Source organism: Oncorhynchus mykiss, chromosome 11 (assembly GCF_013265735.2).
Source record: "Oncorhynchus mykiss isolate Arlee chromosome 11, USDA_OmykA_1.1, whole genome shotgun sequence".
NCBI lineage: Eukaryota > Metazoa > Chordata > Actinopteri > Salmoniformes > Salmonidae > Oncorhynchus > Oncorhynchus mykiss.
Genome location: NC_048575.1, coordinates 60,346,758 through 60,373,185, shown reverse-complemented (window position 1 = coordinate 60,373,185; position 26,428 = coordinate 60,346,758). Strand labels below are relative to the sequence as shown.

At 42.0% G+C, this 26,428-nt stretch overlaps 1 protein-coding gene across 1 annotated transcript in view; it reads left to right on the top strand.

Moving 5' to 3' along the window:
- The first annotated feature begins 5,820 nt into the window (after nt 1–5,820).
- LOC110536115 (coronin-1C-A) overlaps nt 5,821–26,428 on the top strand; it is a 58,738-nt gene continuing 38,130 nt past the window's right edge. The window contains exon 1 of the mRNA XM_021621682.2: nt 5,821–5,980. The gene's annotated coding sequence lies outside the window, so the exon portion shown is untranslated. The remainder of the gene's footprint in view (nt 5,981–26,428) is intronic.

The window sequence follows — 26,428 nt, the reverse complement described above, 5'->3', positions numbered from 1 at the left end:
TAAATGTCCAATATAACCAGTAGATGTACTAGATGAAAATCCTGCTTTCAGAAATTAAATATATAGTATTGGACAGAGTCAACATCTCAGGGAGTAATCCCTTAAATTTTCCTGCAGAGGCATTCATTTTGAGTAGGTCAATCAACTACTATTATTGAGAACAAACATCTGGTGATAAATTGAGTTTCCTCCAAACAAAAATAACTCCCCGATCCAATGTCCTCTCAATCCAAACGATGGGAAATCAATTTTGTTACCTAAAGATGGACAAAGAAATCTCCAGAAATTTAATTTATTAAAACCTCATAAACTCCCAAAGAGTGAGAAAGAGATTATTATCAGGCTAGAGAATTTAAATCGTCTACAGTTGAAGTCGGACGTTTACATACACTTAGGTTGAAGTCATTAAAACTTGTTTTTCAACCATTCCACACATTTCTTGATAACAAGCTATAGTCGGTTAGGCTAAGTCGGTTAGGCATCAGAAGCATCTGATAGTCTAATTGACATAATTTGAGTTAATTGGAGGTGTACCTGTGGATGTATTTCAAGGCCTACCTTCAAACTCAGTGCCTCTTTGCTTGACATCATGGGAAAATCAAAAGAAATTAGTCAAGACCTCAGAAAAAAATTATAGACCTCCACAAGTCTGGTTCATCCTTGGGAGCAATTTCCAAATGCCCGAAGGTACCACGTTCATCTGTACAAACAATAGTACACAAGTATAAACACCATGGGACCACGCAACCGTCATACCGCTCAGGAAGGAGATGTGTTCTGTCTCTTAGAGATGAACGTACTTTGGTGTGAAAAGTGCAAATCAATCCCAGAACAACAGCAAAGGACCTTGTCAGGAAGTTAAAGCTTGGTCGCAAATGGGTCTTCCAAATGGACAATGACCCCAAGCATACTTACAAAGTTGTGGAAAATGGCTTAAGGACAACAAAGTCAAGGAATTGGAGTTGCCATCACAAAGCCCTGACCTCAATCCTATAGAAAATGTGTGGGCAGGACAGAAAAAGTGTGTGCAAGCAAGGAGGCCTACAAACCTGACTCAGTTACACCAGCTCTGTCAGGAGGAATGGGCCAAAATTCACCCAACTTATTGTGGGAAGCTTGTGGAAGGCTCCCCAAAATGTTTGACCCAAGTTAAACAATTTAAAGGCAATGCTACCAAATACTAATTGAGTGTATGTAAACTTCTGACCCACTGGGAATGTGATGAATGAAATTAAAGCTAAAATAAATAATTCTCTCTACTATTATTTTGACATTTCACATTCTTAAAATAAAGTGGTGATCCCAACTGACCTAAGACAGGGAATTTTTACTAGGATTAAATGTCAGTGGTTGTGAAAAACGGAGTTTAAATGTATTTGGCTAAGGTGCATGTAAACTTCCGACTTCAACTGTATGTGCCTCTGCTTCTTCTGCTGTGGAGTCAGGCTTCACTCTGGCCATCTCAAATACTAGAATCAAAGGACCATGTCCTGCATGCCTGTCACCCACTTACTATTACATGTGTTCATTTGGGATGATCTATCCTAACCCTTTTTATTAGTGCAATTTCCTTCACTAATGTCATACCTCTACTTTTACATACATCAGAATGTGTCATGCCTGGCTAAGGTCCTACAAGCTGACATGATCATCCTCAGAAGGAGAAATCTTGTGACACCAATGTATTTTTCTTAAGTTGACCCTTTAAGGGTTGACATTGTGAAAGCATGAACAATCAATGTGGTTTAGAGCAGTTGTGGTCATAAGATGCTTAGCGAGACCAGACCATGTAAATGGCTCCTGTTTTGTGTGCCATAACGAACTAGTGGTATATAATGTATCCACTGTGTCTACACATTATCAGATTTGTGCTATTTCACAGTAAATTAACCTGGCTCTGTTCCTGATATCTGATTACATTGCTCCTTTTCCTGTCTCTACTTCTCATGTTTCCAGCTCATATTTCTATCTCTGCCAGTTCTCAGTGGGACAGGTATAATCATACACCCTGCTTTGAAAGAAAAAAAGGAGATGGATGGAGAGAGAGCAGAGCACAGGGTTTACAGTTAAATAAATGCTTTGGCATGCCAAAGCTATGGCATTATTGTAGACTGCTACTTCAGAGTGAGGAGGGTAACAGCTTGTCTCTGTCCACAGACTAGCATTGGGCAGAATCAAGACACGGTGGATGGGGATGAACATGCCAGCAGTGGAGGGGCGGAGGAGAGGGGGCGCTGCCCCGACCTAGGTGAAGCAGGCAGGGATAGAGGTGGTGCCATGGAGGGAGGAAGCCCCTGTGAGGAGGCCGGTAAAGCCGGGGAGGACCCAGGGATAGCTGATGCTAAAAGTCTGAATGAAGGTCCAGGCATGGAGCCAACAACACCTTCAGCAGAGAAAAACCATAGTACTCAGAAAGGGGTGAGTCCTTTCAAGGAGGGGGAGGTGAGAGAGGGAGGGGCTGGAGGAGAGGAGGGAAGAGAGGAGGGAGGCAGGACTGCTCCACTGACTCAACAGGATCAGTACAAAAGCCATAGCCCAGAGAGTAACACACAGTGTGAAGAGAAGGCCAGAACACTCAGACATTCCACCCAAAAAGTGAGAGAGAAGAAGAAGAAGGAGGGTAAAACTGCCAAGATGGACCATCGAGATGAAAGAACAGCTCCACACCAGAAAAACCAGGAAGAAAATTGCTGTTCTGCTTCAGAGGAAGTTACTGGTGAGATGTATAATCCAGCTGTGGAGAAAACTGATGGCACTGTTTCAATGGGTGAGAGCACCATGGAATACAAGAAGGAAGGTTCTGTGAAAGTCGGCAAGGATGGGACTAATACTGAAACTACTGATGACGTCATTCAAGAGAGAGGAAGAAATATGTTGACTGTTCAGAAAGACCAGGAAATGAAAATGAAAAATGAACCCTCAAAGGCAGTTGAGGATGGAGACACCAGGTGCATTGATGGAGCAATAGGCGATTTGAGAGAGCTGAAAGACCCCTACAAGGCTGAACTTCAATCACCATTGAAAAAGACAAAAGGGGGAAAGTCTCTGTTAGCCGTGGGTGGTACCTTGAATCCTGACCCTCCAACAACGGGACAGGTAAAGCCACATGGACATGAAAACAAAGGTGACATTGAGAAAGAAAATAAAGTGTCAGAGGTGGCAGGGTGTGACATTAAGCCTGACCTGAATGATAATCACAAACAAAGTGAGCTGGAAGGGGCAGGATCCCCTACAACTGACCCTCCCACTCATAGGGACAAAGAAGCCTTGCCCATGGGGCTTACAGAGGAGCCCAGCTCCATTTTGGAGAAGTTTCTGAAAATAAAAGAAAACGAGCCGTCTCCAGATCTCTCCAAAGTTAAAAATGTGGTCTCTGTGTCAAGGGACCAGTCTGATGACCATGACCAGCTGCAACCTGAGACAAAGCTTCATCCAGTGGCTGTGGAGACAGAGGCTGTGCCAACACCAAAACCTGCAGTGAAGGAAACAACACCAAAACGTGCTGCCAAGGAAACAACACCAAAACCTGCCGCCAAGGAAACAACACCAACACCTGCTACCAAGAAAACAACACCAAAACCTGCTGCAAAGAAAACAACACCAAAACCTGCTGCCAAGAAAACAACACCAAAACCTGCTTTCAAGAAAACAACACCAAAACCTGCTGCCAAGGAAACAACACCAAACCCAGCTGCCAAGGAAACAACACCAAACCCAGCTGCCAAGGAAACAACACCAAAATCATCCGCTGATATTGCAAAGACAGCTCCAGATCAAAATAACCCTGGATTACAATGCCATATTGAGGAGGAAACCATAATGTTATCATCCTCTGTATGTACAACAGAGAGACCCCCTGGAGCAGAAGCTAACACTAAGCCCTGCCATGAGGAGATTCATCCACAAAACCTGGAAAAAAGTGACCAGGCAGGGAAAACTACTCAGGACTCTACAGATATCATCTGTCCACCAGCTCCACCTCTGGAGACTGGATCTGTCACTGATAGAGAAGCGGGAATGTCATCACTGATGGATGAGGCTGACTGTAAGGCTTCAGAGCAGGACTTTGTAACAACAGCTGCCTCGCCCCAAAATGAGGGGAAGACGATGAAAAATACTCCCGCAGCTGAGACCCCATCACCAGAGACTTCACAGACAAGTCTGCCTGTTAAAGGCAGGCCCTCCACTAGGAGTGAGGTCATCACAGAAAAACCTGCATCTTCCTCAGTGTCTGATGAGGGCGTCATTGAGTCTACTGAGTCTCCATTCTGCAATAAAGAGGACGATCAAACCACAGAGCCCCTGCCTTTGCACAACATTGATGAATCACCAAGCGCTATCACTGTCACTGAGATTCCTCCACCAACACCCAGGCAATGCACCTCAGAGGCCTTGCATGCTGAGTCTATGGAGGAGGCTAAGACCATGAAGGACCCTCCTCAAATAACACACATCCCAGTTGTAGTGATAGAGGCTGTCTCAACCTCGGTAGGAACTGGGAGTGCTCTATCAGAAGAAAGCCAAGAGAGTATGGATAATCAGAACAGAGATGAGAAGCTTCAGTCTCAAGATGTTACTTTCAAAACAGAGCTTGTGTCAGAGCAAGTCACAGAGAGCAACACTGCAGTCCACTTTGATGAAAAGTCTACCCAGGACAAGGACCAAACTGTCTCAGAGAGTGGCAAACACCAGGATACTCCTAAATCAAGGCCTGTCTCTGAACTCTTAAAGGAGAACATTCTACTACAAGAAAAGCTGAAGCATCCGGATATGTCAAAGCCATTGGAAGCTAAACCTGATGGAGTTTCAGAGCAACCCCAGTCTGTGAATGTGGCTCAAATGTTGGCGGCTTTTGACACCCCCAAGAAATCCCCAGAGAAGACAGTGGAGAGGAAACCATCTGTGAGAAAAGGTATGAGCTTTACAAGTTTTCATCTGAATTGTGCATTATGTGACAACTGTAAGTGGGGATGAATGAAAGATAACAGATATGCATGAATCAGAAACTTGTATTTTGAATAATTTGTATGCTGAAAGTATTTGGTAATCACAGGCTTTTCTGATCTATAGGTCCAAAGCGTTGTTTTTCATTTAGTTATATGATTTATCCCAATCCCCTCCAAATCGACCATGGGCCTAAGCAACAAGGCTCAGGGAAACATTTGGTGGCTGATTGGACAGATACAGCCGCTATTTATGTGGATTTGTAAAATGATGCCATCTTGTGGCAAGCAGAATAAACAAATTCCTGAGGTAGATTTTGTTCTCAATTCATGTTCTAGTTAATCAATTAGCTAAAATACCTCTAAACAACATTTGTCATCAGCTTTAGAGGAGGCAGTTAAAGCAACACACTACATACAGTACACTGCCCTCTTGCCCTTTTACTGAGCCTGGGTGACATTTGCATAGGTACAGTCAGAATAGATTTTGGGCCTACTTCTACTGGGACATTACGTTTTATAAGGGACAGTGCACCAACCACTCCCATGCCTTCAAGGTGTACACATCTGTCATTAAAAGAAAGAGAGGGGGATTATGTCAATGCTTATTGCTCATCAAGTTTCAGATTTTCAAGGCATTCATATTTATCACATTGTAACAATATACAGTAGATGTGGTATTATGTAGAAAAAAACAATTGGGTTTCCTTTTTATGTTATTCATTATAACACACTATTTATCACATTAACAATTACATGTTGGAGGCATGTGTCTTGCTCCCTGACACAGCTCTAACGGTGATTGTGATTGGTGGTCTTGGCTGTTGCTCATCTTTTCCAAACATGCCTGGCCAAGCCATAACTGAGGCGGGGAATGGGGATAGGGGAGGGCGTTGCGTCCAGTGCAGCAGTGACAGAGGGAAAGAGAGCACAAGCGAGTTGTAAGTGGCATTAGCGGTGGATTCAATTGGGTGAACGTCGACAGTCCTATTTTAGATAATTCAGCAGTCAGGGATATTTGTACTTTGATCTGGAAGGTAAGTCTTTTTGCTTTATCTTTAATAATGTTGTACACACAGTTCCGACTTGGTTATTGTATTAATCTGTGCCGTCTGTGCTTTAGTTAGCGAGGCACCACTTGCATGAATTCAGTGAGGAAAGCTACAGCTAATTGGGGTTGACAAGTTTTCAACGCCAATGAGTTCGTTAGATAGCTAAATTGTTTTGCCTTTAGTACTTGTGATAGCCATAAGCTAACTAGCTATCCACCATGTGGAATGAATGACCAGTCCAGCAGCCAGTTGTGGTAGGGTATTATTCCACGACAATGTAATCGTTTCTGATGAACCGAACTGACTTGTGGTTCCAGTTAAAACGAGGATGGGGTAATGTAATTTAGCCTCAAACTGTCAAAACTATATAATATTAGGGAGGTAACGTTAGCTAGTTAACTGGAAAGTATTGATTCAGACAGCTGCGCTCATTCAGCTTTACAATGTCATCTGGGTGTTGCTGATGACTGCAGGCTTCCAACAATTTTTTAGCACAATCAAATTAGTTTTGTGTCCACAGATATAACCTCATTTGCAAAAAGGAATTTATAATTAATGTAGGAATGACTCAAATTCCCAGACAAAAGCACATTGTCAGCACAGCTGCGCTACTACTGGCACAGCTATATTTCGAGGATCGATTGGGTAAAAGTAATTGTACACAAATATTTTAGTCTGACCATAAAGACGTTATGCGTCCCTCTTTGTATCTGACATCGCCCATAAACATTAAGCTATGGCTTTGCTCTCTAACCGAGGTGATGGGTCACCGTGAATGGCCCTCTATAATGCCAACCTACTTATATCTGTTACTGTGATTGAACAGCCATAGCTTTGATCAGCCTTAGACTTTTCAGGCTGTTAAAAAATAGCATTTTGATCTATGACAACATTGATTTTATTTGAGGGATTTTGGTTTTCAGACCAGAAGGATTTGCCTATTATTAGCCTCGATCCCCCTCCAGAACTATTTGCAAAGACGTGTGTTTGTGTAAGCAGCTTGGGAGTTCCCTTCCATTGGAGAATGAGTGAGTCATTGTGGGTGGAGGACTGGCCATAGCTAGCTGTCAGTCTGACCTGAGGGGCACATGTTAACACCATGGTCATGTTTGGTCTGGATGTCAGGACGCATAAACCTCTGGCTGGCAGGTTGGCTGGCCACTCAGACTGCACCACTGTTAACTCCGAAGTTACCCCTCACCTCCCAAGGCTTGTCTGGGAGAGGAAGTGGGTCAGAATACAGAGGGAAATTAAGCGTGAGATGCACCGACGTGTTAGGCTACAGAGGATGCAGCGAGAGGGAGTGGGGGTTGGCAAATAAGTCCTCGAACCCCCCTCCAGCCACATTTTGTATAAATGGATTCCAAGATGAACGTCCTTAGGAAATTTGGGAGAACACAACAAGAACATGCACATTTTCAGGTAGCATTTCTGCCTGATGGTAACTCTGATTGCATACCTCGGTTCACATCTCACATTCTTGAGTTTGTGTCAGGTCCTGTCTGTGCAAGGTGGTGCTATCTGAGGCCACATCATCAAGGTGAAGGGTTTACATCTTCTGAGACTCCTCTACAGGGAAATAAAATTCTGCAACTTTAAATAGGATTTTCATAACGATTTGGAGTAGGCCTACACATTAGCAATGTTTATTGAACCAATTATTTTCTGCCCTGTGGAGGTATCAAGAAATCATCACACAAAGCTGCACATGTGCTCTAAGTTCTTGCATCACACCCAGTTCTTGCTGGTATTATCACACCCAACACCATTAGTCTGTTTGATTAGGGTTAGTAGGCACAAGTACCTTTGGTGCTGTGAACATGACCCATCATGGAAAGGTGTTCATGTCTTGCCAACAGTATCCACCTCTCCTCATTTTTGGGAAGCCAAGTGTGATGGTATTTTGTCCAGTTGCATTTCCTTTGCCCAGTTCTGTGTGTGTGCTCCCAAACCTGCTCTGAAGTTCCAGCAGAAACTGGGAGGAGGACCTGACTGACCATGTCAGAACCAGGGTGAGATTGTTTGTGACAGACAGGACTGCACAGGCCGAGTTGAGATTTGAGACCAAGATGTCATGTAATGTGTGTTTGTCTGTCTGTAGATGCGACTAATTTGGGAAGTGGCCAGGAGCATGCACTGATCTGATGAGCATACCATTCAGCATGATTTCTGTGGCAGTGTATCCATCTGCTCAAAACTGGTTGTTTCATCACAACTATTGCCCACACTTTTTGTTTTGACTTTCCCATTTAGTGGATTTTATTGTCTTGGTGGATGTAAAACAACAGAACCTCTCACCTTAACCTAGGCCACACAGCACAGGAGTTTGTCTGCCTAAAGCCTGTCTTGATTTAAGTAGCTTCATAGGGTTTGGGGATTGGACCTTCTCAAGTCTGGGAATTAAGTTGGATAAGTACATGCATAGACAAATGTCCTCCTTTGAAACAGTTGACGCTTTATTCTTATAGTTTAGGCTAGTCCCTGGTAAGGTTCTGTACCAGATCCTGACCTTCCAGAACAAGGTGAAATAGTGAATGCTGCTGTACATCATCCTCATTTGACATTTGTGCAGTTTAAACATAGTTGAAATGTCTGGTCCGAGCATAGATGGATACGGTGCCTTAGGAGAGTATTCAGACTTCTTGACTTATTCCACATTTTGTTAGGTTACAGCCTTATTCTAAAATTGCTGAGAATGTTTTGTTATTTAATCAATCTACACACAATTCCCAAATAATGACAAAGTGAAAACAGGTTGAATGGGAGAAACTTCCCAAATACAGGTGTAATAAGCTTGTAGCGTCATACCCAAGAAGACTCGATGCTGCCAAAGGTGCTTCAAAGTACTGAGTAAAGGGTCTGAATACTTAGGTAAATGTGATATTTCAGTGTGTTTAAGAAATTTTTTGTGCAAAACTGTGCAAAAATGTGCAAAACAAAAACGGTTTTTGCTTTGTCATTATGGGGTATTGTGTGTAGATTGACGAGGGGAGAAAACAACTTCATCCATTTGAGAATAAGGCTGTAATGTAACAAAATGTGGAAAAAGTTGAGGGGTCTGAATACTTTCCGAATGCATTGTAGATGGGGAAATAAGTGGCTCAGTTCCAGTGGATTGTCTTGTTGCACTGGCTCTGTCTGTATTTTGCAGGATACAGTCTTTTTGGCCCTTGAGCGCATAGTCCCAAGTTTGAAAACAATACAACATTCCATTGAACTGTGCTGCTGACATTGTGCCCTCGTGGTATTTTACAAAGAGCAGAGCACAGACCACATGGTCACCCAGGAACAGAGAATGGTGAAAAAACAGCACCTTATCTCATTGTTGAGAAAAGCAGTGGAATGTAGCTGGTATTTGATTACAATGGTACACTGTGGATTTGGTTACGGGAAGAGGATTTAGGTGGCGTCTCTCTATGCGTTCTGAGTGACAAAAGGCAAAGTCTGCCAGTGCATCGAGAGCATTGAGGCGACAGTACAGAAAGAAAAGCCTTGGGACAACATAATGCCAGACACTGGGGTGGGGGGCTCCACTCCACTCCAGAGTGGTCATTTATGTTGATGGGCTATGTGGTTAATCAGTGCCAAGTTTTTTGTTGTTGAATTTTTACCCCCTTTCTCTCCCCAATTTCATATTATCCAATTATTAGTAGTTATATTAGTTTTATATAGTTTAGTTTTTAGTACAACTCCCGTACGGGCTCGGGAGAGTAGTTTTATTAGTTTTTATTCTTATCTCATCGCTACAACTCCCGTACGGGCTCGGGAGAGACGAAGGTCGAAAGTCATGCGTCCTCCGAAACCCAACCAAGCAGAAGCACTGCTTCTTAACACAGCACGCATCCAACGCGGAAGCCAGCCACACCAATGTGTCGGAGGAAACACCGTGCACCTGGCGACCTTGGTTAGCGTGCACTGCGCCCGGCCCGCCACAGAGGACGCTGGTGCGCGATGAGACAACCCAGACGACGCTAGGCCAATTGTGCGTCGCCCCACGGACCTCCCGGCTGCGATAGAGCCTGGGCGCGAACCCAGAGTCTCTGGTGGCACAGCTAGCTCTGCGATGCAGTGCCCTAGACCACCTGGGAGGCCCTAATCAGTGCCAAGTTATGTAGGGCTACTTCATGTGCACACCGACTAGGGTTGAATATTTTACAAATGTCCATCCTGAGAATAAATCACTTTTCTCCTAGGCAACCCGGTATTTCCCTTCCAAACCAAAAGTGTCATTATAAAGCATCTAAATGTGTCTAGATTTGATTAGAGCTTTGATCAGAATGGAAATTCAAGCTGATGCTACCGGAGCCTGATGACATTCATTAAACTAGAGATCTGTTTTTTGCAAGAGCTGCGTCTCAATAGCCAATATCGCCCTTCTGCATCTGCGATGGAAGGTGGCAGAGCTAGAGCGGTGTTAGTCAGACCATGAGACATCCTGAAAATCGGTCTTCTCACAAAATAAATTGTGTAGCGACCGAACAGTTTGGCCTATCAAAAATAGTATGACCACTGCAATGAAAAATGACTCTCATGAACAAGATGGTGTTCTGTTTTGCTCTAGGATGCTCACATGACTCTGTCTGTTGCGCCCGAACGGTTGGGGCTACACACTAATATCTGTGGAAAGCTGAGACTCTCATGAACACGATGGTATTCTTCGTTGTGCTCTGGGACAGGGTATCTCAAACTCGGTCCTGGAGCCCCCCCTGGGTATACGTTTTGGTTTTTGCCCTATCACTACACAGCTGATTTAAAATAATAAAAGTTTGATGATGAGTTGGCTATTTGAATCAGCTGTGTAGTGCTAGGGCAAAAACCAAAACGTATACCCAGGGGGGGCTCCAGGACCGAGTTTGGGAAACCCTGCTCTAGGGTGCCCACAAGCCTCAAGACTTGTCTGAAGGTCCATGGTACTAGTTAGTTTAGTGCCTAAAATAAGGCGGATAATGAAATGTAAAAAAAGAAAAGGGTTCCTCATCTTTTATCTCTCCGATATAGAATAGATACTTCAGAACAAACTTCCTTTTTGATATTTTTGGGGGACTGTTCCATGTAGGGAATCTGTTATTCAATGTGTTTGTATTGGCTAATACCATATTCCTATTTTTATTTTTTTAAATGTTAAAACAATTTTATACTTCAAGGGATATTAAAAATCCAATGGGTAAATAATCCTTGGTATTACTTTGTCTTTAAACAATTCCATTATAGTTTAGTAGATTTCCTAATTCTCTTTCCTTGGCTGACTTTACCTTTCCCCTTCTCTACATAATGTTTTGGTTGTCACTAGTTACCGCAGCCACATAGTCATAAACCCTGCTTATTTCTACATTTTATCTTCTTAAAATCAGTTTTTAACGCTAACCTTAACCACACTAACATTATGTCTAATCCTAAAACCAAAAATTCAATTTGTTTTCAAGAATTGTTCAAATACAGCCAATTTTGACTTTGTGGCTGTGGTAACTAGTGGAAACTGTTTTGGGGGATTTCCTGGTCTTTGAGCTCCCTGCAGTAAGCTATGAATTTCAGTGCTTGATAACATCAGCATTTGTCTGGTTCCCTAGTAACCACTCTGTAGTGAGCGGATGGTTAAATATTTAAAGAAGTCAATTCAATTTGGATTGACATTGTTAATTTTTGCTTTGGTTGACCGCCTGCCCATTCTTCATGTACAAGGATTAGCACCTCCATCCTTTTTAAAAATTATTAGTGGCTTTCACAGGGACAGGGAGAGTGAGATACACGATAGGGCTTTCAAGCAGAGGAGATGCTGACCTGATCTGTCGGTGGGTGGGGGGAATGGGATCAGACAGGATACAGACCTTCCTCATCATTTTCCTGGCTCTGTCTGTGTACAATTTCCCTTTTACTCAGGATGATTTCAGATTGATCAGTGAACTAACCTTTCCCCCTGAATAACACTGTCTATTTCCTTGTGTGTGTTGTTTTGCGGTGATCCTTGTGGTGCAATTGTCAGGGCGGGGCAGTATTATAGTGTGGCAGCCTTCTCATTGACAAACCAGTTTTGGCACTGATAGTTGTAGACAGAATGGGATGGCCATGCTGTAGTAGGCCTAATTGTGATGCATGAACATAACCATGTATAGTGTTAGATTGTCTTCAGCTGAAAGGGACATAAAAGAAGGCATTATGAGCTCTTGCTCTTTTTTTTCCACTCTTAACCTCTCTTTTCACTAACTGCTTCCCAGCCTTATGTCAGAGCATAACAATGTGCCTTGGTTTAAGAAAAGGCAGCAGTCCCCACTCCCCAGCACTCAGCTTTGACTGTTTGGTGGAGAGGAGACCTCTAACCTTCTGTGCTCTCAAGGAAAGTGGGAATGGACTGAATTGTTCTGTTATCACTGATTACTTCACATGCTGTGCTCAGTCTCGCGCTCTCTTTCTGTCTCGTCATTCTCTTCACTGGTTGTGCAAAAATACACTTTGTGCGACACTGACACACACTCTTTACAGTTAGGGATATACACATTTATTAGAATATTCAAATATCCAAACGGATGTTAGTAATACTCTTGCAGTTAATCATATTTTTCTCCCCAATTTCGTGGTATCCAATTGGTGGTTGACCACCAATTGGATACCACGAAATTGGGGAGAAAAATGTGAAAAATGTGTCATTGCTGCATCTCCCGTACGGACTCTGGAGCGGCGAGGTTTGAGAGCCGTGTGTCCTCCGAAAACACAACCCAACTACGCCGCACTGCTTCTTGACACGATGCCCACTTAACCCGGAAGCCAACCGCACCAATGTGTCGGAGGAAACACTGTACACCTGGTCAGCGTTCACTGCGCCTGGCCCGCCACATGAGTCGCTAGTGCAAGATGGGACAAGGACATCACTTCCAGCCAAAACCTCCCCTAACCTGGACGACGCTGGACCAATTGTGCGCCGCCCCCATGGGTCTCCGGGTCGCGGCCGGTTGCGACAAAGCCTGAACTCGAACTCAGAATCTCTAGTGGCACAGCTAGCACTGCGATGCAGTGCCTTAGACCACTGCGCCACTCGGGAGGCCCAGAATATTAATTTTTGAGAAAAAATAAGGTATCATTTCGTATGCGTTGTCTAAATTTAAATTAACATCTGTGGCATTGCTACATACAAGGATAGACCATGACATTAGAAATTGTAATAAAATACGTTTTATGACCGTTTCTATCGGTGCACCCCATTTAAAAAAAAAAAAAATATATATATATATATATATATATATATATATATATAAATAAAAAGCCTAACAAGCTTGTTATTGTCGGTCAATCGAAGCTGCACTACCATGTGTAACAAGTGACTTGATATAGATTTATAATCAATGCAAAATAGAATGACAATTCCAGAATTAAGTTGGCTAAGTTAGGAGTAGGCTACAATGATCAACCAACAGGTAGGCTGTTTAAATGAATGAAGTTGTTGTAGATAAGGATGCTGGGAGCTCAGCAAAATAGCCTCAATTAACCTTGCTAGCTGGCTAACTAACTTAGCTGGCTAGTGTAGCTAGCTAGCTTTACATCGATTTGATGCAGTCAAGACTGACACTACCAGATGAGAGAACCTATCGCAGCAACAAGTTTGTCTAACTTGTTGGTTTGGGTACTTTTGCTCATTCGCTCTCCCTCTGTTACACATTCATGGTCAAAACATGTTAATATATCAGTAACTAAGATGGAGAGGTCTGTCCGTTTATCTAACTAAGCAAGTCCGTTAAGAACAAATTCTAAGTTACTATGACGGCCTATCAAAAGGCAAAAGGCCTCCTGCGGGGGCTGGTATATTAAAAAAAAAAGGACGAGAGACAATGGTACAAACATTATTGTGCACAGATAACGGCACAAAGGGCAATAATGTAGAGACAACAATACATCACACAAAGCAGCAACAACTGTCAGTACGAGTGTGCATAATTTTGAGTTGTTGAATGAAGAGATTGAGAACTGTCCAGTTTGAGTGTTTGTTGCTAGCTGCAGCGAACTGAAAAGACGAACAACCCAGGGATGTGTGTTTTGGGGACCTTTAAAACAGTGGCTGGCAGAACAGGTGTTGTATGTGGAGAATGAGAGGTTCAGTAGGTATCTTAGATAGTTGGGAGTGAGGCCTAAGAGGGTTTTATAAATAAGCATACCCAGTGGGCCTTGTGACAGGTACACAGCGATGATCAGTTTCCAGAGGACTATAGAGTGCAGTGATGTGTCCTATAAGGAGCATTGGTGGCAAATCTGATGGCTGGATGTATGGGTAGGATGGTCATCTGAATCAGGGTTCTTTTGGCAGCTGGGGTGAAAGAGGAGCGATTTACAATAGAGGAAACCAAGTCTAGATGTAACTTTAGTCTGCAGCTTTGATATGTGCTGAGAGAAGGACCGTGTACTGTCTAGCCATACTCCCAAGTACTTGTATGAGGTGACTACCTCAAGCTCTAAACCCTCGGTAGTAATAACACCTGTGGGGACAGGGGCATTCATCTTACCAAACCACATGACTTTTGTTTTTGAAGGAGTTCAGAAAAAGATTAAGGATAGAGAAAGCTTGTTGGATACTAAGAAAGCTTTGTTATAGAGCCTTTAACACCAAAACCGGGGAGGGGCCAGCTGAGGATGACTGTATCATCCGCATATAAATGGATGAGAGCTTCCTACTGCATGAGCTATGTTGTTGAGAAGAGTGTCAGACCTAGGATTTAGCCTAGTGGTACTCCTTTGGTGACAGGCAGGCAGTGGCTGAGACAGCAGCTTTTCAGACTTTATATTAGACGTCGACGATTATGATTTTTCAACGCCGATACCGATTATTGGAGGAGCAAAAAAGCCGATACCGATTTAATCGGCCAATTTGGATTTATTTATTTGTAATATGACAATTACAACAATACTGAAAGAACACTTATTTTAACTTAATACCGCAATTAAATCAATTTAGCCTCAAGTAAATAATGAAACATGTTCAATTTGGTTTAAATAATGCAAAAACAAAGGGTTGGAGAAGAAAGTAAAAGTGCAATATGTGCTATGTAAGAAAGCTAACGTTTCAGTTCCTTGCTCAGAACATGAGAACATATGAAAGCTGGTGGTTCCTTATAACATGAGACTTCAATATTCCCAGGTAAGAAGTTTTAGGTTGTAGTTATTATAGGACTATTTCTCTCTATACCATTTGTATTTCATTAACCTTTGACTATTGGATGTTCTTATAGGTACTTTAGTATTTCCCGTGTAACAGTATAGCTTCCGTCCCTCTCCTCGCTCCTCCCTGGGCTCGAACCAGCAACACAACGACAACAAGGGAAACAACCACCCCAAGGCTCAGAGCGAGTGAAGTTTGAAACGCTATTAGCGTGCGCTAACTAGCTAGCCATTTCACTTCGGTTACACCAGCCTCATCTCGGGAGTTGATAGGCTTGAAGTCATAAACAGCGCAATGCTTGAGGCACAACGAAGAGCTGCTGGCAAAACGCACGAAAGTTCTGTTTGAATGAATGTTTACGCACCTGCTTCTGCCTACCACCGCTCAGTCATACTTAGATACTTGTATGCTCAGTCAGATTATATGCAACGCAGGACACGCTAGATAATATCTAGTAATATCATCAACCATGTGTAGTTAACTAGTGATTATGATTGATTGTTTTTTATAAGATAAGTTTAATGATAGCTAGCAACTTACCTTGGCTTACTGCATTCGTATAACAGACAGTCAGTCTCCTTGTGGAGCGCAACAAGAGAGGCAGGTCGTTATTGCGTTGGACTAGTTAACTGTCAGGTTGGATCCCCCGAGCTGACAAGGTGAAAATCTGTCGTTCTACCCCTGAACAAGGCAGTTAATCCACCGTTCCTAGGCCGTCATTGAAAATAAGAATGTGTTCTTAACTGACTTGCCTAGTTAAATAAAGGTATTACATTTTTTTTTTATATGACATTTTTTTTTAATCGGCAAATCGGTGCCCAAAAATACCGATTTCCGATTGTTATGAAAACTTGAAATCGGCCCTAATTAATCTGCTATTCCGATTAAGCGGTCGACCTCTACTTTATATACTGCACTGACACCAACACTACTTACCCGGCCCACAAGAATGGAATGGTCAATCTTTGGCCAAGTCAATAAAAATAGCAGCACAATATTGCTTAGGATCAAGGGCAATGGTAACATCATTGAGGACCTTTACGGTTCTAGTGACACATCCATAACCTGAGCAGAAACCAGATTGCATACCAGAGAATACTATAGACATCAAAAGCCAGGCAGTTGATAACTTACAAGTTTTTACAACGCTTTTGATAAACAGGGCAAAATAGAAATTGCCCTATAACAGTTAAAATCAGCTTGATCTCCCCCTTTTTTAAATAAAGGACTGACCCAGATGAGTTTTTTTGGGGGTCAAGTTTAAGGAGCTCCTATAGCACCTCGGACTCAGTGACTGCCTGCAGGGAGAAACTTTGTAGCGGGGCATGGGGAAAAGAGGGAGGAGCATCGGGCCTATTCACATTAGAAGGGGTGGGAGATGAGATGTTGTATGGGCAAGGAGGCATGGCTTAGTCAAATAGGAATCCTAACTTAACTTCTTGATGCATCCATCCCGCTCCCGGCATCATTTTCGTCAACATCCGCTGAATTGCAGAGCGCCAAATTCAAATTAAATTGCAAAAAAAGATTACATTTTCATGAAATCACAATATAGCAAAACACAGCTTCGCTTGTTGTTAATCCACCTGGCGTGTCAGATTTCAAAAAAGGTTTTCGGTGAAAGCATACCAAGCGTTTATGTAAGGACATCTCTCGCAGCAGACAAAACATTACAAACAGCTTGCAGCCAAGTAGATTGGTCACAAAGCAATAAAATGAATCGCTTTTGATCTTTGGATGTTTGCACTCACGAGACTCCCAGTTACACAAATATTCCTTTTGTTCCATAAAGATTATTTTTCATCCAAAATACCTCCATTTGGTTGGCGCGTTATGTTCAGAAATCCACAGGCTCGAGCGGTCACGACCGGGCAGACAAATTCCAAATAGTATCCGTAAGGTTCGTAGAAACATGTCTAACGTTTTTTATAATCAATCCTCGGGTTGTTTTTACAAAATATAATCGATAATATTTCAACCGGGCTGTAGCTTCTTCAATAGGCAAGAGCGAGAAAATGTATGCTCCAAGCCGTTGCGCATGCAAAACGATGCTGGCACCCAGCCATACAATGACGCGATGTGATCTTTCTCGCTCATTTTTCAAAATAAAAGCCTGAAACTATGTCTAAAGACTGTTCACACCATAGGGAAGCCATAGGAAAAGGAATCTGGTTGATATCCCTTTTTAAATGGAGCGAAGGCAGGCAATGGAACAGAGCTTTCAGGAAAAACAGCACGTCCGGGTTGGATTTTCCTCAGGTTTTCGCCTGCAATATCAGTTCTGTTATACTCCCAGACAATATTTTGACAGCTTTGGAAACTTTAGAGTATTCTATCCTAATCTGTCAATTATGTGCATATTCTGGACCTGAGAAATAGGCAGTTTCCTTCGGGTACGTTTTTCATTCAAACAAAATACTGCCCTTACACTCGAGGTTAATGAAGTGGTGATTAAAGAGTTCAGCCATGTGCTTCTTGTCAGTAACAACCACATTAAGGGACATGGGAAGGTGTGAGGAGTGTTTATTCTCTAGGTCTTTAACTCTTTTCCAGAACTTCTTGGTTAGACCCACAGAGGGAGAACTGCTCCTTAATGACCAATACATCTGGATTGAAGCTGTGAACCGACACATTCAATTGATCCATTTTAGGTAATAAGCTTCTAGTGTTAACGTGCAGAAAACCCAGGGTTTTACGAGAGCAGAAATCAGTAAAGTAACTAACTTTGGCCTATCGGATAGCCTGAACTTGCACTTATTTCTCATTTGCCTGAACGAGAACCAGTCAGCCTGAGTATGTGTGTGCCAAGCCAAATGGAATTCTTGAGGTGGAGTAACTGTGCCAGATCACGGTCAAACCAGGGGCTGAACCTGTTGTTAAATCTCATTTTCTTTATGGGGGCGGGTATGTTAACCTCTCTGGGATATTCGGGACGGTAGCGTCCCACCCCGCCAACAGCCAGTGAAAGTGCAGGGCGCCAAATTCAAAACAACAAATCTCATGATTAAAATTCCTCAAGCATACAAGTATTTTACACCATTTTAAAGATAAAATTCACATTAATCCAGCCACAGTGTCTGATTTTGAAAAGGCTTTACAGTGAAAGCACCACAAACGATTATGTTAGGTCACAGAAAAACACAGCCATTTTTCCAGCCAAAGAGAGGAGTCACAAAAATCAGAAATGGAGATAAATGAATCACTAAGCTTTGATCTTCATCATATGACACTCATAGGACTTCATGTTACACAATACATGTATGTTTTGTTTGATAAAGTTCATATTTATATCCAAAAATCTCAGTAAACATTGGTGCGTTATGTTCAGTAGTTCCAAAACATCCGGTGATTTTGCAGAGAGCCACAGAAATACTCATAATAAACATTGATAAAAGATACAACTATTATACATGGAACTTTAGATAAACTTCTCCTTAATGCAACCGCTGTGTCAGATTTCAAAAAAACTTTACAGAAAAAGCATACCATGCAATAATCTGAGTACGGCACTCAGAGACCAAAAGAGCCAAAGAGATATCCGCCATGTTGTGGAGTAAACAGAAGTCAGAAATAGCATTATAAATATTCACTTACCTTTGATCTTCATCAGAATGCACTCCCAGGAATCCTAGTTCCACAATAAATGTTTGATTTGTTCGATGAAGTTAATTTTTTCACTGATAAACAAATCCAAACGCGCGTGCAAGTCCAGCCAAAAAGGTCGGACGAAAAGTCCAAAAAGTTATATTACAGGTCGTAGAAACATGTCAAACTAAGTATAGAATCAATCTTTAGGATGTTTTTAACATAAATCTTCAATAATGTTCCATCTGGGGAATTCCTTTATCTGTAGAAAAGCAATGGAACGCAAACTAACTTTCACTTGACCGCACGTCACGAGCACTTGGCAATCTGCCAGACACCTGGCTCAATCCCCTCTCATTCGGCCCCACTTCACAGTAGAAGCATCAAACAAGGTTCTAAAGACGGTTGACATCTAGTGGAAGCCTTAGGAAGTGCAAAATGACCCCACATACACTGTATATTGGAATGTCAATGAGTTGAAAAACGACAAACCTCAGATTTCCCACTTCCTGGTTGGATTTTTCTCAGGTTTTTGCCTGCCGTATGAGTTCTGTTATACTCGGACATCATTCAAACAGTTTTAGAAACGTCAGAGGTTTCTATCCAAATATACTAATTATATGCATATTCTAGCTTTTCTGGCTGAGTAGCAGGCAGTTTACTCTGGGCACCTTATTCATCCAAGCTACTCAATACTGCCCCCCAGTCACCAAGAAGTTAACAATACCGCTGAAAATATCAAATAATAAGGACCAAGTGTCTTCGACAGAGGAGAGTTCTTGAAGGTTTGCTCATTAAAGTTTTTTAGCAAGCGTCTAAGACGAATCGGGACACGTCGTTTCACTGAGCAGCCATTACGAACACAGGCTGAAAAACAGTGATTTATTATTATACCTTTATTTCAACATGGAACACAGACTGAGACCAAGGTCCCTTTTACAGCTGGGCCCTGCGTATACATGTTTACACACACAGTTTAGGTACAACGATTAAAAAACTAAACAAGACAAACACAACGATCACAGATAACACACAAAAAATACAGCAACAGATTACATTTACACACAGGTAATTCTACCAACAGCACAAGAACTTGCATTACCCGAAACAGTTACAAGCAATATAAAAATGCTCCAATAAATATTTAAAATGAGCAAGGGGGACAAGAGTCTCAAGTTTAGTCTGCAGGCTATTCCATAGGCAAGGAGCATAACAGGAAAAGGCAGCCATATCCAACTCTGTGGAAATCGCATGGGCCTCAAGTGTAATCCATGCTTGAGACCTGGTTTTAGGAATTCTAATTCTAATATTGATGAGTGATGATAAATAAAGAGGTAGCTCATTCAGAAGTGCTTTATAGACAAACATGAGAGCATGTTGTTCTTGTCTAACGGACAGTGAAGTCCAACCCACATATTGATATTAAACACAGTGGTGAGTTCTGTAGCTAGCACCCGTAATAAACCTAAGTGCGCAATTATAAGTAGCATCCAGCGATTTTTAAGTGTTGATGCCGTAGCATTCATGTAAATAATTTCCCCATAATCTATAAGAGACGTAAGTAGCTTGCACAATTTGTCTTCTATTTGTAGATGACAAACATGTCCTGTTTCTATAGAGGAAGCCTAGCTTGATTTTTAGCCTTTTACAAAGTTCGTCAATATGCATTTTAAAAGGCAGTTTATCATCCAACGATATCCGTAAGTATTTATATGCAGAGACCTGATTTGAGAACCATCTAAGCGTAAGTGTATTTTCAACCAACTTTTTGAACCTATTAAAAATCATAAAATGTTTTCTTTGCATTTAAAACAAGTCTCAGATGTATAAAATATCCTTGCAATATCTTAAAATCTGTCTCCAATAGTGATAATGCTTGGTCAGCTGTTGAAGCAATAGAGTACATGAGTGTCATCAGCATATAAATGATTTTGACACATCTCATCACCGATATTGTTTATGTAGAGAGTGAACAGTAATCGACCAAGTATAGAACCTTGTGGGACCCCTTTAACCAACTCCAATGGCTCAGAGTCGACGGCATCCAGTCAATCAGCCTGACTTCTATCCTTTAGATAGTGATGAAACCAACGACAGGCATCCAATCCCAGTACTATTGACGACAGCTTACCCAAACGTATCGCATGGTCTATAGTGTCAAAAGCTTTAGATAAATCTATGAACAAGGCGGCACAGTACTTTCTATCATCTAGGGCATTAGTAATATCATTTACAACACGTACAATGGCTGTAATAGTACTGTGTTTAGGTCTGAAGCCAAATTGATTACTAGAAAGAGTATTGTCAAAGATTGTAGTTGCCTACTCACCAATGACTCTAGAATTTTAGCCAAACAGGAGAGCTTAGAGATGGGCCAATAATTATCCAATTCACTACCATCACCTCCCTTGAGGAGTGGTAAAACAAAAGCTGTTTTCTAAGATTTAGGAATTTTTCCTACGACAAATGTTTGATTTAAAAATATGCGTCACTACACCAGCAATAATAGGTGCCGCATACTTGAGTAAATATGGATCCAGATTGTCAGCGCCTAATGATTTCTTAGACCCTATAGCAGATAGTGCAAAAAAAGACCATCTTCTGTGACTTTTTGAAAATTAAAAACCAGCTTACTGTTTTCCACATAAGCTGAAGGCCAAGGAACTGAAACAATAGACCGGTCAGGATCATGTTGGCCATTTTTTTTTTCAAAAAGAAAACCAGCAGAAAAATAAGTAAATTAATAAGCATCACAAAGTTCAGTTCGGTCACTGATGATCCCAGATTCCGATGTAATTTGCTTTGGCAGGGAAGTCTAGGAGTTTCCTCGTTTAAGTGAGTTAACAGTTTTCCAGAATTTAGCGGGATCATCAGCAGACTCTGTCATAGCATCAAGACAATACCTAGATTTGACCTTTTTTATCCTTCCGGTCCATTTATTTCTCAATTGCCTAAAAGGCAGCCAATCAGCTGTTTCACCAGTTTTCCTCACCAATGCCCATGCTTGATTCTTTTGCAGAAAAAGGATTTTCAAATCACAGGAGAATCAACGATTAGTTGTATATATTTTTTTTACCCTAAGTTGCTTTAACGGGGCGTGTTTATCAGCTATGTAGGTAAAAATAGGCTGTAAAAGGGTGATCACTAAGGTCATTACAGAAAACACCATACCTATCAGGATTATTTGTGAGGAAAACATCAAGAAGAGTAGCCTTTTCTGGGTGTTTGGAGTCATACCTTGTGGGATTGGTCATCATCTGAGAGATTTAGAGTCCCATTGCTTTAGGATTTGGTCAGGTGGTTTGAGCATGTCCCAGTTTAGGTCACCTAGCAGGACAAATTCAGACTTGGTGTTTTATTTTATTTTTATTTCACCTTTTATTTAGCCAGGTAGGCAAGTTGAGAACAAGTTCTCATTTACAACTGCGACCTGGCCAAGAATAAAGCAAAGCAGTTCAACACATACAACACAGAGTTACACATGGAATAAACAAAACATACAATCAATAATACAGTTGAAGAAAATCTATATACAGTGTGTGCAAATGAGGTAAGAAAAGGGAGGTAAAGGCAAGAAATAGGCCATGGTGGCAAAGTAATTACAGTATACCAATTAAACACTAGAGTGATTGATGTGCAGAAGATGAATGTGCAAGTAGAGATACTGGGGTGCAAAGGACCAAGATGAATTAATACAGTATGGGGATGAGGTAGTTGGATGGGCTATTTACAGATGGGCTATTTACAGATGGGCTATTTGCAGTGATCTGTGAGCTGGTCAGACATCTGGTGCTTAAAGCTAGTGAGGGAGGTAAGAGTCTCCAGCTTCAGTGATACAGTGCAAGGGGCCAGGAGAGAGCTTAGGGCAGGTAGGGTACAGGCCAGTGCTGATGGAGGATGATGGCACCCAGCAACAGTCAACAAAGGGCTATTTGAAAGTTTAATGCTTAAAACCAGAAAATAAAATTGTTTAGGGACAGACTTGGTGGAGAAAACCGAGCACTGAAGGTGATCCTTGGTAAAGATTGCCACTCCCCCACCGTTTGGAAGATCTGTCTTGCTGAAAAAGGTTAACATCCGTGTTCAAAGCACTCTTCCTTAACCACATCTCAGTTTGTCTTTTCTTTGCAAGTTGCCCTACATCTTGAGATGCTAATTGTTAGCCACTAATGCTAATAGCTAGGTAGCAAATAAATGTACTGAGCAAATGTAGCTAGCTAATACAGCTTGATAATACCAGTGATGGCGTCGACCTCAATCAGCATGTTTGTGCAACAGTATCTTCTAAATCAAAGAGGAATATGCAAAGCAAGAATGTTAGATACATGAAGTAGCTAAGAGAGAACATGCAATGTAGCCAAATCTTATAGGGTCCCCTAGGAAACAAGTATCAACATTTAGGAAAGCTAAGGCTAGATTTTCAAACACATTTGATTCCTGGAGCACTAATTTCAAAAAGTTTTGGGACATTAAAGTCTAATAAGAATAAGAACACCTAATATAAAATAAGAACACCTCCTACCAGCTGCCGACTGCACAGAGGATTGGCAACACTGTCACCACTGATAAATCTACGATAATTGAATTTTATAAGCATTTTTCCACGGCTACTCTTACCCCGGCAAACATCTCAGCACCCCCTGCAGCAACTTGCCCAACCCCCCTTGCTTCTCCTTCCCCCAAATCCACACAGCTGATGTTCTGAAATAACTGAATCACTACAAATCAGCTGGACTAGATAATCTGGAACCTCTCTTTCTAAAATGATCTGCCAAAATGGTTGCAACCCCTATTACTAGCCTATTCAACCTCTTTCGTATCGTCTGAGATCCCCAAAGATTGGAAAGCTGCCGCGGTCATCCCCCTCTTCAAAAGGGGGTGCCACTCTAGACCCAAACTTTTATAAACCTATTTAAAACAGATCACCGACCATTTCGAATCCCTGCGTACCTTCACTATGTAATCTGGTTTCCGAGCTGGTCATGGGTACACTGCAGCCACGATCCAGGTCCTGAGCGATATCATAACCACCATTGATAGAAGACAATAAATACTATGCAGCCGTCTTCATCGACCTGGCCAAGGCTTTTGGCTCTGTCAATCACCGTATTCTTATTGGCAGACTCGATAGCCTTAGCTTCTCAAATGACTGACTCGCCTGGTTCACTAACTACTTCTCAGACCGAGTTGAGTGTGTCAAATCGGAGGGCCTGTTCTCCGGACCCCTAGCGGTCTTTATGGGGGTGCCACAGGGCTCAACTCTCGGGCAGACTCTTCTCTGTGTATATATCCAATGTCGCTCTTGCTGCTGGTGATTCTCTGATCCACCTCTACGCAGACAACACCGTTCTGTATACATCTGGCCCTTTTCACTGTGCTAACAAACCTCCCAATGAGCTTCAATGCCATACAACTCCTTCCGTGGCCTCCAACTGTTTTTAAATTGTGTAACTGCCGGACCCCAGTAAGAGTAGCTGCTGGGATCCATAATAAATACAAAAAGGGGCATGTTTTCATGAGCTTGGGTCCCAAGAAAGCACTTTCTTATTTGGGTCTCAGGCTGTAAAAGTTTATGAACCCCTGGTCTAAATAATCCATATGTTCTTCTGAAATATGAACACAGAAATAATGGACATTTTTAACTTTAATTATGGTTGTATTTGACACAATTACAATCATGGTCTTGAATCGGTCTCACTTTAGGTGGTCTTGAACACAACACTGAAACGATCTACACTCATCTGTCCAGCCATGGAATTTAAACTTGATCTCAATTGTAAAAAGCATGTGGACATTATCTTCAACATTTGCAATATTGAAATTCGATCTCCATAGTGTCAGGATTCGGGACGAGACAGACGGCCAGCTTTTCTCAGTCAGTTGAAATCATGGATTGGCATCATTTTTATGGATACACACACACAAAGAAATATCAATAGAAAATGTGAAACTAAATACAGCTAGTATGCAGTCTTTTCAACTTCAGTCTGAAGTGATTGAGTTAGCTGTGTAGTTGGCTAGTTAGCAAGGTGGGAAGAGCCTCAATAGCAGATTGATCGCAAGTCGCTTGCCAAACAATTCTGAAAGTACATGCAATTTCCACGTGTTCCACTGCAAATTGTCATCTCGCAAGTAAGCTCCCACAATTGTGGCCCTGTCTGTCTGTGTGGTGCACGTGTTGGTCTATCACTCTGTGTCTAGCCAGTTGATGTGATAAGTCTTGTGGGTTGAGAGATTTGCTACCCAAAACTTTCTCAATTAAATGTTAACTGCAAAGTAGGCATACTGGGTGGAAATATATCAAAAAAATGTTGTAGCTCGTGACGTTTACATTTTTTTTATAAGTAGCTCTCATTCTTTGCCATAGCAACCTGCATTGTTCTAGAACTGTCAACCAGTGCTTGGGTAGTGGTTTTGCTTTACATTGCAGTCAATACGAATAGAACTAAGGACCAGCAAGTGCTTAACATTGCGTATTATTGCTTAAGTAGAGGATAGGAAAGTCAGGCTACAGTGCGCCGCCATGCAAGACTCTCTGACCGAGCTCTGTTACAGAACTCCCTCACCAACCGACCCCAGCTATCACTGTTGTATACCAAAGTTGTCAAAACCCACCTGTCTTCCAGTCAACTTTTTCATATTCATTGCCTTTAAATCATACAGTATGTTTCGTATGTGGGTTTTCTATGCACTCGCTGAACATTTAAAAACATTTTAAAGTTGTATGGACCAGATTCAGCAAGCAGAACTGCATGATCTTCTTACACTTGCCAGAGTATCCTAATTTGGCTTAGCCTAACATATTTTCTGTTCTCAGAAGTTCTCACAGAGCTTTGCTTCTTGATTGGCAGCTAAAGACTGGCGTAGTTCTGAACACTGCATGGCCCCTCTCTGACGCTGTAATGCTTACAAATTCTAAAGTCACATTTAGCACACAATATGAGCCATTTTTCACACCACTAATCTCTTCATATTAGTCATTGTAGTGCTACGGTACAGTGACTGCTACACTGTCACACTACTGTACTGCTAGTCCTGCTCTGTCCTCCGAGCAGTAGCCTGATATCGCCCCTTCAATGTTTATTTTCTTGTATGTGTGGGGACTTTTTGGATAATGGCATGTTCCCTCTTATTGTTTATAGAAATGTGATATCTGTGTGTGATTCATGGCATGAAATTGGGCATTCCACTCTACTGGTTCAATTGATCTGTGAGCAGCTTGTCTTCAAATACTGCTCATGGACACGAGGCCTAATTAACTGTGCTGTGGTCATGACAAACACCTCTCATAAATGCTTGATGTTTTTAAACATTCCGTGGCTGGTATTTTACTCATGTTGCTAAGCAGCATCTGTGTTTGCAAACATGGCCTGGAGATCTTACTGCGATCCAGTCTCAACCAAGTCTCAACTTCAGGCATGGCTGACTCATGGATTAGGCTACAGCAGACCACTGGTGCATTTGGCAACAGAGCTTTTCCACCATCTCTCTGTCCAGCTGTCTGTCAGATGTCCCAGCCTCACCTAACTCGCAGCATATTTGCCAGGATCTGCAGCCGTGACCCTGCGTTGACCTCTGATGCAGGGCCGTAGCACGTAGCAGGATGCTCATTATGCATTCTGGTCAGGCAGACCGGTGTGGTGACCAAACTGAAGCAGCAGGATATTTGTCTGACTCGAAGGGAACCCCAGGGTCTAATGGGTGGGACA